Here is an 11,782-nt window from a genome sequence, read left to right on the forward strand (position 1 = left end):
GGAAGATTTTTGGAATAACTGTATTAATAGAAGATGGCGAAAGCTCTCCTCACCCTTCCTCCAGTCACTGGGATTTGGTCTCATCTTCGTCTTTCAGGTTTGTTTATTCACAGCTTAAACTGAGGCACCCACAGATCTCTGCAGTTCCCAAGCTGCAGACAGAAGTAACGTGTCTTCAACATGCAACAGCATCTTTCTCAAAACCACATTGTTCATTAAAACCAGGATAACTGACCTGTGCAACTCAGATCCCTGTCCACATGCTTGCTTTGTGCTGTATGCAAAAATCCTGTTGCTACCTCAAGACCTGCAGTGTCAGTAATATAGGAGAACTGCTTTGCAGGGCAACATAATTTGATTTACTGAGCTATAGTTTGTCGTCTTGCCCTGTTTTAGCTTTCCCTCTTCTACTGTAATCAGAAGTTACCCAGATTAAAAAAAAAAAAAAAATCCCTTTGAATAAATCATAACCAGCAGAGGGCTGAGTCTGCCTTTACTGCCAGCAGGAAATCCCATCTTTGGTATGTGTCAGCACCTAAGCAAAGGGTAAGAGGGAAGTGTTATTTGTTCTAGGGTATATGTGTGACCCTTTTTTGAGATCCAAAGGCCTTTTTAGGTTTTTGCCCCGTGTTTGTGCCTGGAGCAAGAAAAGGCCTTTTTGTATTACTGTAACAAGAGTACACACAGGCTTTCTATAGCTTTACAAATAAATGTGCTGGAATGTATAGCCCAAAGTGAAGATGAATTCAAGGCCCTGAAAGCGTTAGCAGCTCCAGTTTCTTTCAGTTGAGTGTACCAAGGATTGGGGTCACAAAAGGGAAGGATAATTTACAGCTTAGCAAATGGGAAAGAGAAGAATTTGTAGCTGACTTGCTGGAACTCAGTCCTGCAGCAAAAAACCAAAGTCAGCATTATGTCCTGAGCAATTAAGTGAGGTGACACTTCTGTTCTTGCAGAAAGAGGGGTACTGTTCATGAAGAATTTGTGCTAGCTTAGCAGAGGGGACAGTTGTGGTGAAGAAATTACTCTTTTATTGAAGGCTCGCCCTGTAAGGATAGGTGATGCTCAAGTAAGTGTAAAGTGTCAGTAGGGAGTTTGCAGCAGAGACGGCAATTCCTCTGGCATTGGGGAGACTAGGTGCTTGACGGTGGGACTGAAGGAGCGTGCCGTAGTTGTGTGGGACTTCGGTCTGGGGATGAAATTTACACCGCTACAGCTCGCATCCAGTGGACATTTTTGTAATCTGGCTTCTTATATGCTCTTTGTGGAACTACGGGAATTGATCCCCTGCTTAAGTCTTTGCTCTGAGCGACAACTAATAGTTGTCACCCAAGTTACCAGTCCTGTGGCAAGTAGGGTGTGGCTCCAACTGTCATGCACATAAGTTTTCAGAAACTTAAATGCTGAAATGAGTGCCTTCTGATTTTTTTGCAAGGAAACCTGGAATCATCAACTGTCTAGCAGCCTTGTGGAAGGTGTCTGTGAGCCTGGGGAACATAGATGTCCTTGTCTGAGATACTATTAAGTAAGTATCCTACTTTTCTTTTGAAAGTAGACCTCTACTTTCACTCTGCATTAACTGCTTTTCCTTACCGTTTTGCAAGTCTCTTAAAACAGACCAGCATCAAAGTAGACCAGCATGAGGGATGGTTTAGTGTTTGCTGTACACAGGCCGTAAGTGTGCTTTTGAGCAAAAAGGAGCTTTTGTCAGCCCTCAGTGTCCCAAATGCCTGTTACAAAACCTTGCATTTGGGATCTGTTGTTTATTCATGAGAAAAGGGAACTGACATCTAGATAAATCAGGCTGCTGAAATTAAGAGAAAGTAGGACATGGAATTTCCATTGTTTGGTATTGTGTGTTTATTGTAAAGTGAGACTAGAGCTAGTTCTCTGATTTTTTTGGCAGGTTTATAGATGCAGCAGTTCTTTGCGCGTGGAAGTGACAGGCTGGCTTGCATGGACATCAGTCAATAAATAATTTTTTCCTGCTTCCTCTGTAATCAGATACACTTTTTGAAGGTGATGTTGATTGCAGCAAGATAAACTGGGCGTCCTGCTTGTCAAGCAGATGGTTCCTTCTGCATGAATCCCTTCAGTGCTGTGCCAGCAAGGGATGGGGCTAGAGCGGTCAAGCAACATTGGGGAGGGCCTGAAAATGATGGAGGAGCTTTCTGTTGCAGATTTCACTGCATGCACTCATCTGCAGGTTGATAATGAGAGACATTGCAGTATGCTGAGAAAAAGTAGACAGACTTGGGTATTGTTTGTTGGGTTGCAGGGGGGAAGGGCGCGCAGAGAGGTGGTAATAGTAATGCGTACAAGGGGCCACAAATCGCAGCTTCCCTAGTCTCCCCAGCAGGACACTGTGTAACTGCCTGGACAAGTTTAGGTTAGCTACAGCAGGACAGGAATAAAACGAGGAGATGTCAGGCAGTTTCACAGTGAAGAAAGGACATGCCAGCCTCCTTTATCAGTCTACACTCGGTATTGTATTACTCCTCCCATGCACCACTCCCTTATCTACCTCTTGTTTCATTCCTGTGAGGCCACAGAATGTCAGCCAGCTCCTGGAGTGGGCCCAGCTCATTTCATTAGCTGTCACTGACCAGCAATTGCCAGGCTACTGCTGAAGAGCTGTCAGCCTTCTCAGCACCTCTGAGATGATAATCCTGAGGTAGCTTTCTGAATGACCTCTTAATAAGCTAGCTAATGTTAAGCATGTACATAGGTATGGTATTATGCTGATACATAAGGTAAAACTGACCTCAGTTTCAGCCAAGTGTTAATGATGTTTTCTTAACTGACTATGTTCAGTTCTTTATGGATCTTACTTGCTAAATATTTGATGCAGCTCTGAATTTTAAGTGACACGTGGTTTAGTTGGTTTTGGTACAAGTGGTCCCTCAATAGCTCTTATGGGCATAACTGACTTGTTTGCCGCACAACAGCAGACTCAGCTGGCTGCACGCTGTTTTGTTGAGTGCAAAAGTCTCACACCAAGTCTTACTCCAGTTGTCATATATGCTAAGCTGTGGGGGTCCATACATCTCATTTTATTAAGAGCAATCTCAACTGCAGTCAGTTCACAACAGTTTTTAATCCTTCCTCAAGGTTCATCTCCTCTGAATTTGATTAATGACCTCTGCACTTACTGAGACTTGAAATGCTGAATTAAAGACCAGAAAAAATACTTCTAAGAAAAGGTAAGAGCATATGATAAAATGACTTCCCTATCTTCCCTTCTAGAGTAAAACTGTGTTCTGTAACTCCAGGCAGCTGGACATACTTGTATATTCCAGTAAATCTTACCATGAGTTGCAGCGTCAAGCAAACAACAGCAGCCACAAAATTCTCATGGTGTCCTCAACTCCTGCCCTCAATGGCTCTGGACAAGGAAATTGCTTGGATTTGCTTCAGACCTCAGAGGACAAACTGGGACCACAGGAATTTAATGTTTAGGAAATGCAGTGAAATGAGAGGGGCCAGAGAGGAAAAAAGTTTAAGAGAGAACCTTACTCTTTTTTATATATATAATTTATCTATCTTTTAAGAAAATAGACATCCAGTTTTTCCAATTAGCTAAATACTAGGAAATGCCCAGTTTTCATTCTGAAGTAAAACTTGCCTTCCTGGCTAGTCTCATCACAGCCTTCTCTGGGCTTTTCTGTTACTGCTTCCATTGTCTAACCCCCAGTGGTATTTGTGTGCAGCAGCCCTTGCACAATTTCAGTCCCATATACTCTGTTCACTGCCAGCTTTGTGAAGGAATGCATTCTGCTTGTTACAGCATAAATGTACTTTATATTTACATCTCAAAGTCACAATTTTGCTAATAATCATCTCTGATAAAACTGCAGCCTTAGGAAGCCTGTCTCCCCTTTCTGCTGAGCCTATTACCTGACTAGAGTAGAATGGACTTCTGTGGTTTGGCTTCCCAGGCTTCAAAAAACCTTAAAGCCAGTTTCCTCACTGTAAACAAAAAACCCCAAACCAATCATAAGGCCGTAATTCCTGTTTACAGAGATAAGCCTTTATTGTATGCTACTGGAAGCAAATGGGACATGGTTACGGTTCTATATACAGAGAAGTCTGTAGCATTGGGTTACAATCAGTGGCAAATGAACCAAGATTACAGTGCAGATCTAAGTGTTGTGTACAGTTAATAACAGTGGCTGGCGTACAAACCACAACACAGAAGCCAAATGAAGCGAAGTGTACGGGGTACAGCATCACATGAGGAAGCAACTTAATGTACAAAGAGCATTCCATTTACTTTACATTTGCAGGCTTTTTTGGCTAGTGAGTAGATACAGCTCAATTTAAAATTCAGTGTGCAGTTATTTTTCTTCCCACTCAACTGCTACCAAATTAAGACAATTTGAATGTTCAGATTACATTTTTAATGCTATAAATAGCTAAGGTTTATTTGAAGTTGCTTTATTTACAGTATAGTCAGGAATAGTTTAATCATCATTGTTCTCTACAGATTACAAATTGGGAGAAATCTTAAATATTTTGAAAGTAGTCTGTAATTAAACCACAAGGATCTCTTGTACTTCATTTGAAAGTTTAATTCTGGGTAACTTCTTTTGAGAGAGAGATTTATTGGGAAGAAAGATGGAATTGTCCACCGTATTACTCATTTGTGGAATTCGTTCATAGTATTTAAGGTTTAGATAGTTCAAAGGTCATTCTTTTTATTCAATGCCATATCCAATCTTAGTGTAAAAATAAACACTCTGTGCTCTGTGGATAAATAAATCCGTTGGCTGCAGGTCAGACCTCTATTGGTGAAAGAGATTTAGAAAAATAGACCTTTTCTTTAATGTTTACTGTGCTGACCCACAAAGGAGAAGTGAAATTCATTCAAGTCTAGAAACAGAAATACAGTACAAGTGATTTATAGAATTGCATTCCTTCCCTCTACAAACTTGCTGAGCATGAAACACTGCCCCAAAGCACTGCCTCTCTCTTTTCCTTGTCTTGTAGAAGTAATTGTCATCAGAAAAGTCACATTACACCGCACTGCCGGATTTCCTGTCTGCCTTCTAGTGTGCAGACTCTTAGCAGGGCTCTGCGTCCTGAGGATTCTTTGCTTAAGAATTCTTTAAATGGATGGGCGGTGGTAGTTTGGGTTACACAAGGGGGATGTTTTCGCCCAAATTAGCAGCAATTGTTTTAATTGATTTGACTAATGGTGATTTTTTTGGTGGGTGGAAACTCAACCATTTAAAAAAAAAAAAATCTTATGAGTTGGACTTGGAAAACGCCAGCCTTTCCTCAAAATCTCCACTTCCGAGACTGCTTCCCATAGATGTCCTTCTCATTAAGGGGCTGGTACGTTTGGCAGTACAGGTTTCATGCTCAACTTTGTCACTAAGAACTGGACAGGACTTTAAAAAGCATACAGCCCACTGGGACTTGCTCTGCTGTAGTATTTCAGTGCTTTTGACAGTCCCCCCCAGCAGTGTTGCTCTCTTAGAAGTGCAAGTGTCCCAGAATGGCTCTGGGACAGCTGGAGGACGGGTGACATTCTGGAGTGGAAGCAGTAGTTAAGCACCAGTTGCTGGCCCCTGCAGAGGCTTGAGAGAACAGAATTGCTTCGTAGAGAGCTTGTCGACCTAAAAAGCTTAGTCAGTTTGATCAATAAATATTGTCTTAGGGTTAGGATCAGAAATAAGACACTGCACTTTGGAACTGGAAGACAGAGTCAACTTCCTCCCTTTTCTGTCCAAAAGGAGACTAGCTTTAAAACATTTGTCCTTAAGGACCTTTGTGATGTCTGATGTATCTCACTAAGTGAATATGAATGTACTTGTCCCTTTTTCAGGGAAGAATAAATGTATGACTGGACAAAGCTTTGAGGCTTTTTTCTGTGGGTTTGGTTTTTTTTTTTAAGCATCTGTTCTGTGTTGTGTTGTCCCTGAAGGCATATTTACCCACTCTTAAATTATGCAGCATTGCCCAGAGAATGGCTCTGTAGTTGAATATGCTCTCTGCAGTACAGCCTCCGTTTTCTTCCAGTATATGTATATTTCCATGCAATACATGTTATTAGAAAACTACGCTTGTCTTTATCCTGTTATTTTGAGCAGGGAAGCAGTGATACTAGTTTGACAACACAGGAAATAATCTGTATAGCAAATTAGAATTTTCATAATTAAATTCATATCACTAACTTTTGAAAAGCTGTACTGCTCTGAATGCTGTTCTTCAGCCCACCATTATCTTTGAGCAGCATCACTTTCTGTCTGCTTATAAACAGTTCTTTGTGGAAATAACGAAAGAAGAATACTCTCTCCCCTACACTGACTACATTTTACTTTGTTAGTTTACAGGATGCCCTTACAGAACTACAAGTTCTATTGGGAGTGCAGCAATACACACATTTCCGTATGCATAGATCATTAAATTGTAACAGTGCCAGTAGTAAAGCAAAACCTGCCAAGATGTTCTGTTCCTCTTAATTAAGCTTGATTTATATGTGCCTGTTGACTTAAGATGCAGTTAGTGTCCATTGCTGAGATGACACAGTACCCTGAGTAACTTTGTATTGATTACGCTTACACAAGCTTGTGCTTTTCTAAGAACACAGAAATGAGCACAAAGAAAATAAATAAGTACATCAGGTTGTTTCCATGGAGCACTGTTAATCAACTTACTCATAGCAGCTTCGAAGTATGAAGTTAAAACTTACCTTCTGCTCTACTCCCTTCGAAACAGATGAGTGCTATAATTAACTCCCCTCTAGCTTAAAAAAAAATAGAATTGGATAGAATGTCAAAATACGCTTTTCTGGTAAGATGAACCTACTTTGTCATAACTAGTTACACCAATATTGGTGACCTGAAATATGTACATTACAACATGTAGTTGTGGAAGCAGTATCTGTTTTCCCTTGGTGCCATGCTGTTCTGTGTAAAAACAAGTTGTCTAGAACACTGTGTGCACTGTAGAAATAAGTTACTAGTATTCCTTTAGGGGAAACTACTATTATTCCTTTCCCTCCCAAAATTCAGTTGCATGCTATATACACTGCTTGGAGCAATCTCCCTGTTTTGGATATGGTTGCATTAGGAAACAGAATTTGTTCATTGGATTTCTCCTGTACCTCTTCCTCCTCTGGAAAACACCTTCCATCCTGGACTTGTTTACTGGACAGGAGAAAAAATTAATCTCCTGTAGCAACATCACTAGCAGCTTTTAGCCTGCTATATGGATAGCTTAAACCTCTTACCTAATTTCTTACAAACTATTGAAAAAACAGTACCATCTCCCCCTGCTCTTCGTATACTAAGGCTGCTGGTTTACCACAGTAGACATAAACCGCCTGGTTTTACCACAGACTATTAACGGACTTGGAAAAGGCAGCGCAACTTTCCTTCCAACTTCCTATCTATGATGCTCAACCTTTAAGACTGGAGGAGGGTGTTCTCGCTTCATTTTTTTTTCTTTTCTCTCTCTCTCTGGCCTCAGTCCATTCTACCAGGACCAGATGCATTCAGCAACCGTGTATTCAAGTAGAAGCTGCACTACCCCTCGCGAACTGCAAAGCAGCATAAGGTACCTGGAGCTCCTGGATCCCGGTAAGAGGCAGGAATGAGGCTTAAGTCCACGTGCTATTTTGGAATTAAAAATTAATTACAACTCTTACTCATTCCAACTCTGCTGTACCAATGAATGAAGGATAGCCAATTACATTCAATTAATGCCTCTTAGAATTAGTGTAATTTGTTCTAGTAGAGATAACAGTCCATAGGTTTTCACAAACATGCACTTCTGGCTAGCTATAAAACATTTTGATGTTTACTTACACAACATAGAAGAGACTGTACCTTTAATTATCTTATTGCCACAAACCTTTGAGGTTGGAAGTCAGATAAATTCAGTCTCAATCTGTGGTTAAAATTTTTATATGTTCTTTAAATTCTTGCAACTGTTGTTTATCAATGGATTATTAAACAAACATGGAAGAGAACTCTCTCACACTAAGGCAGCTTCAGTCTTTGTAACAGTTTCTGTAGACTAGGATTGATGGGTTCTTTTAAAGTACACTTAACTATTAAATTACCTGTGGTACAGTATATATGACCTTAGATTGTACAGAGTTAAGGCACCAAATACAAGATAAAACAACATCCAAAATAAGAAATTTGCTTTACAACTGTGCATTTCCACATACCACTTGGATATTCAGCTCCTCTTAAACATCAAGGTAAACATGTGGTCTGAATGTTTCATGCAGCCACAGGAATTGGAGGAAAAAAACACTTTACTGAATTTAAACCTTATACTATGATGAACTTTTCTCTTACAAACCTCACACAGCTACTTTTAGTAAGGCATTGCATTGCCTACACAGTATCAGAAAGGCCTAGCAGAAAAAGCACCCTTTCTCCTAGAAGAGCCCAGACTAGAGGAACAGGCATATGTGTCCTACTCGTGCTTTTGTGTTATCTTAAACGTCAGTTACAACTAAATCAGACCCATTTCTGTGAATGGGAAAAAGGAAGATGTTTCAGGAGCACTAGAAAACCTGGACATAAATAGATATGGATTTAGATGACACAAATAAAGCTAAGGAGGCATAACTTCTGGGGTTAAGTAATAAAACAGCTTTGTGATGACAGTTCTCTTCATGTCAAATGCTTAATTACTAGCTTAAGTGGTTAACGTTCAAAGAAAGCACAGGTGAATACTGCTGCCACAGTCCATAGACATAGGACTTCAGTGCCGAGTTTCTCCAGTGAATTGCTCTAAAATGACTATAACAGCATTTCCACTTTACAGTAAGGATCAGATTCACAGCAAACTAGATGTGCTAAAACAGAAGAGTGAAACCAATGAGCTGTTAGACAAGCTGTCTCATATACTATAGATAGCAGATGCAACTACAATATCCATTTGCTTTGCTTTAAACAAGTCAATAAAGTATCTCATTTTTCAATAGATTTATTCAGCAGGAAGCCTGAGAGGGTCTGTGTCCTGAACATTCAAGCTGAATTAGTGCTTTTTAAGACAGTACAACTGTTCTTAACAGAACTCCTCAGTGAGTCCAGCAGAGAGCTCATTTTCATTCTTTTGATGCCAGAGGGGAGAGGTCTTAGTCAGCTTCATGACTGAGAACAACAATCTGAACTTCATATTTACATATCTCATCACATATCCAAAAGAATCCACTGCAGCAGAGTTCTTGTGCTGTTTACCAGAGCCACCAGAAATAGTAGCTGTTTTTGTAAGCTGCTTCTGTGACTTGGAACTTGTCTGAAGCTGGGACATACTTTTCCCTTGATTAAGTAACAGGCAGCTGTCTGCAGAGAATTTAGCTAAAGGCAGAAAGTTCTGATACTGAATGATCGTATCTTAGCCTACCAAGCCAAAGAGGCAGAGGGAAACTTGCAATTTTGTCTGAGTAAAGACTGAAATACTATATTGTCTGCTTGCTCTTCATTTGTGCAGTTCTGGAGAGATGTTCAGGAATCCCACCTCTAGACTGTGATGATCTACAAGCTCTCAGAAGTACAGATGCAGAATTACAAGTGAAGCAAAGGACACTATTTCTTTCAGGGGATTGGTGACTGAAAAGACAGGGACTTCCAGGCTCACTCTCCAAGGACGTTGCTGGGACTGGATCACGGATGATACGTTAAAGCTGCTCACATTTATTGCTATCTTGGAGTTTTAGAAGAAGCGCTAAGAGATTGATGACCCATAGTTGAACAGCCAACAAACAGGAGATTTTTTTCCTGGACCACTTAAAATCTTCGTGCCACTCTTCCTTCATTTTCTACTTCCTAATAACGTGAGGAACTTGTGGTCAGGGAAATTTTTCTCAATAGTTCAATGAAAGCAAAAAGCCTCAATTAATTTTAGATTTGTACACTTTTCCCCAATTAAATTCTTTCAGTGGCTAGAGGGCATAGTCTTTTATTGAGTAAGACACACTTTAAATCTTTTTTCCTACCAGAAGGCAAGCATTCTCAAAGAAAGAATCCTAGTCTCCAGAGATCCCAGAGTAGTTTTCACAGATCTCTGTAAATGAGCAGAAATAATCCCTTGGCACATGAATAAGTTGAAATATTTGTAGGAAAACTTGTTTCTCTGAAGCGCTTCATAGGCTGATTAAAAGTTTTTAAGAATCTAGAAACTTCTATGTAACAATTCCATAATTTGAGAGAATCAGTTATTTACTGGGATGCTAGAAGGCGATCAGAGAAGGCAGGGAAGGAGGACAGCATTCCCAGAAGCAAAGGTATTTAACTGCAGTGAAAGTCACGGCAGCAGGGTTTACAGCACATTAAGTGGGAGCCATGACAATTGCCGAATCATCTAATTAGCTCACGTTGGCTACATGACAGCAAGTTAGACAGATTAGGAACCACCTACCCAGGCACTAAAGCACCTTTGTGAGGGCTGGATTGTGCACTGTGTCCAACAGAAATTGCTTGGGCAACAGAGGCCGTCTGTTACGCATTCCCTTCATGAGTGTAGGCTGCCCTCCCTCCATCCAGCTGGCGCAATGCCCAGGAATAAGGTCACCATGTTCCAGCTTCTGGATGTGTGCTTAAGGAAGACAGGAAGCGCTGGCAGAGAGAGGACATGATGGCAGGAAGCATCATGTACCATGCTTTCAGCTAGCCAAGCCCTCCAAACCAATCTGGGTGCCTTAAAACCTTCTCTAGATAGAACATGCCCAGAGAAAGCTCATATGGCTGGCAAAGTAGGCTTGAAGTCCTACTTTATTAAATACCTTATTTCTTCAAAATTCACAGTTGCATATCTGGGAAAATGACAAGCATTCCAGCTGCCACTCACCCATCAGGAGGAAAAATGCTGAGGTATGGTTAGCAGTACACAGTACTTAAGGGCTTCCATCTGTAAAGACTGCTGTTTAAAACTCGAGTTTTTAACCATTGCAGCTGGTGAAATGGAGGTGCCAACTCCTTGCAGAGCAATGCACTTTTGGAGAGGGAGCCACCAGCTGATTTGTATCATATGTGTGATAACACCAGGTGTCTCCTGAAGTCATGCGCTGACAAATTTCTGAACAATGCTTCTGTCTAGCTTTCACCTGTTTCAAAACAAAGGAAAACACTGCTGCTAGAATATACGGCCTCACAGCAAGGTCACAGCAATGCTGCTCTTACACTAATGCGACAGCTGTGTAAGAAGTCAACTGGGATAAATTCTCTGAAGGGGCAATGGGCCAGAGAGAACCGCTGTCCTGCACGGGCACTTCAGACACCAGTCAGACAGCGCAACAGGCTGGTTGTACATACATTTCTCCCTCATGTGGTCTCACGAAACCCAAACTGGTAGAAAGGGAAAGCAGGTACCTGCCTGATTATGGGTTTGCATGCAAGCGCAGCTAACGGCAAACAAATGCTGTTGTAACAGCGGAACAGTCTACATTTTCATCTCCCCATTCTGTAAATAGCCTCACTTTCCTCAGTGTTAACCGAGTAGACCACTGAAGCTCACAGTTGTTCTTCCAAAGTCAATGGTAATGCCATTCACCTCCAATACGGACAACACATTAAACACATCAATTCTTTATTGTAAAGCTCTGGCTTCTTTTAATCCTTTCAGTGCCAGACACCATCTCCCAAAATACACACTATCATCTGGTTAGCTAAAACTAGAGTTAAGGTGGGTAGTGCACAGGCACAGACTTTCCCTGGTGTCATTTATCTATGTACTAATTGAACTTTTCCCGAATTCTTTTCCATGAACCAGAAATTCAAACTATAAAATAACATTTCTGCTTCACTGAAAAGGTACT

The 11,782-nt window shown here is 40.9% G+C and overlaps 1 long non-coding RNA gene across 1 annotated transcript; it reads left to right on the forward strand.

Annotated features, from left to right (window-relative positions):
* The first annotated feature begins 1,440 nt into the window (after positions 1–1,440).
* On the forward strand, positions 1,441–10,147 carry LOC127023796 (uncharacterized). The gene is made up of 4 exons (XR_007767477.1): positions 1,441–1,525; positions 3,112–3,203; positions 7,477–7,586; positions 9,460–10,147. It is a non-coding gene; the product is annotated as an uncharacterized LOC127023796 (long non-coding RNA).
* Positions 10,148–11,782: the final 1,635 nt, after the last annotated feature.

Source organism: Gymnogyps californianus, chromosome 18 (genome assembly GCF_018139145.2).
Source record: "Gymnogyps californianus isolate 813 chromosome 18, ASM1813914v2, whole genome shotgun sequence".
NCBI lineage: Eukaryota > Metazoa > Chordata > Aves > Accipitriformes > Cathartidae > Gymnogyps > Gymnogyps californianus.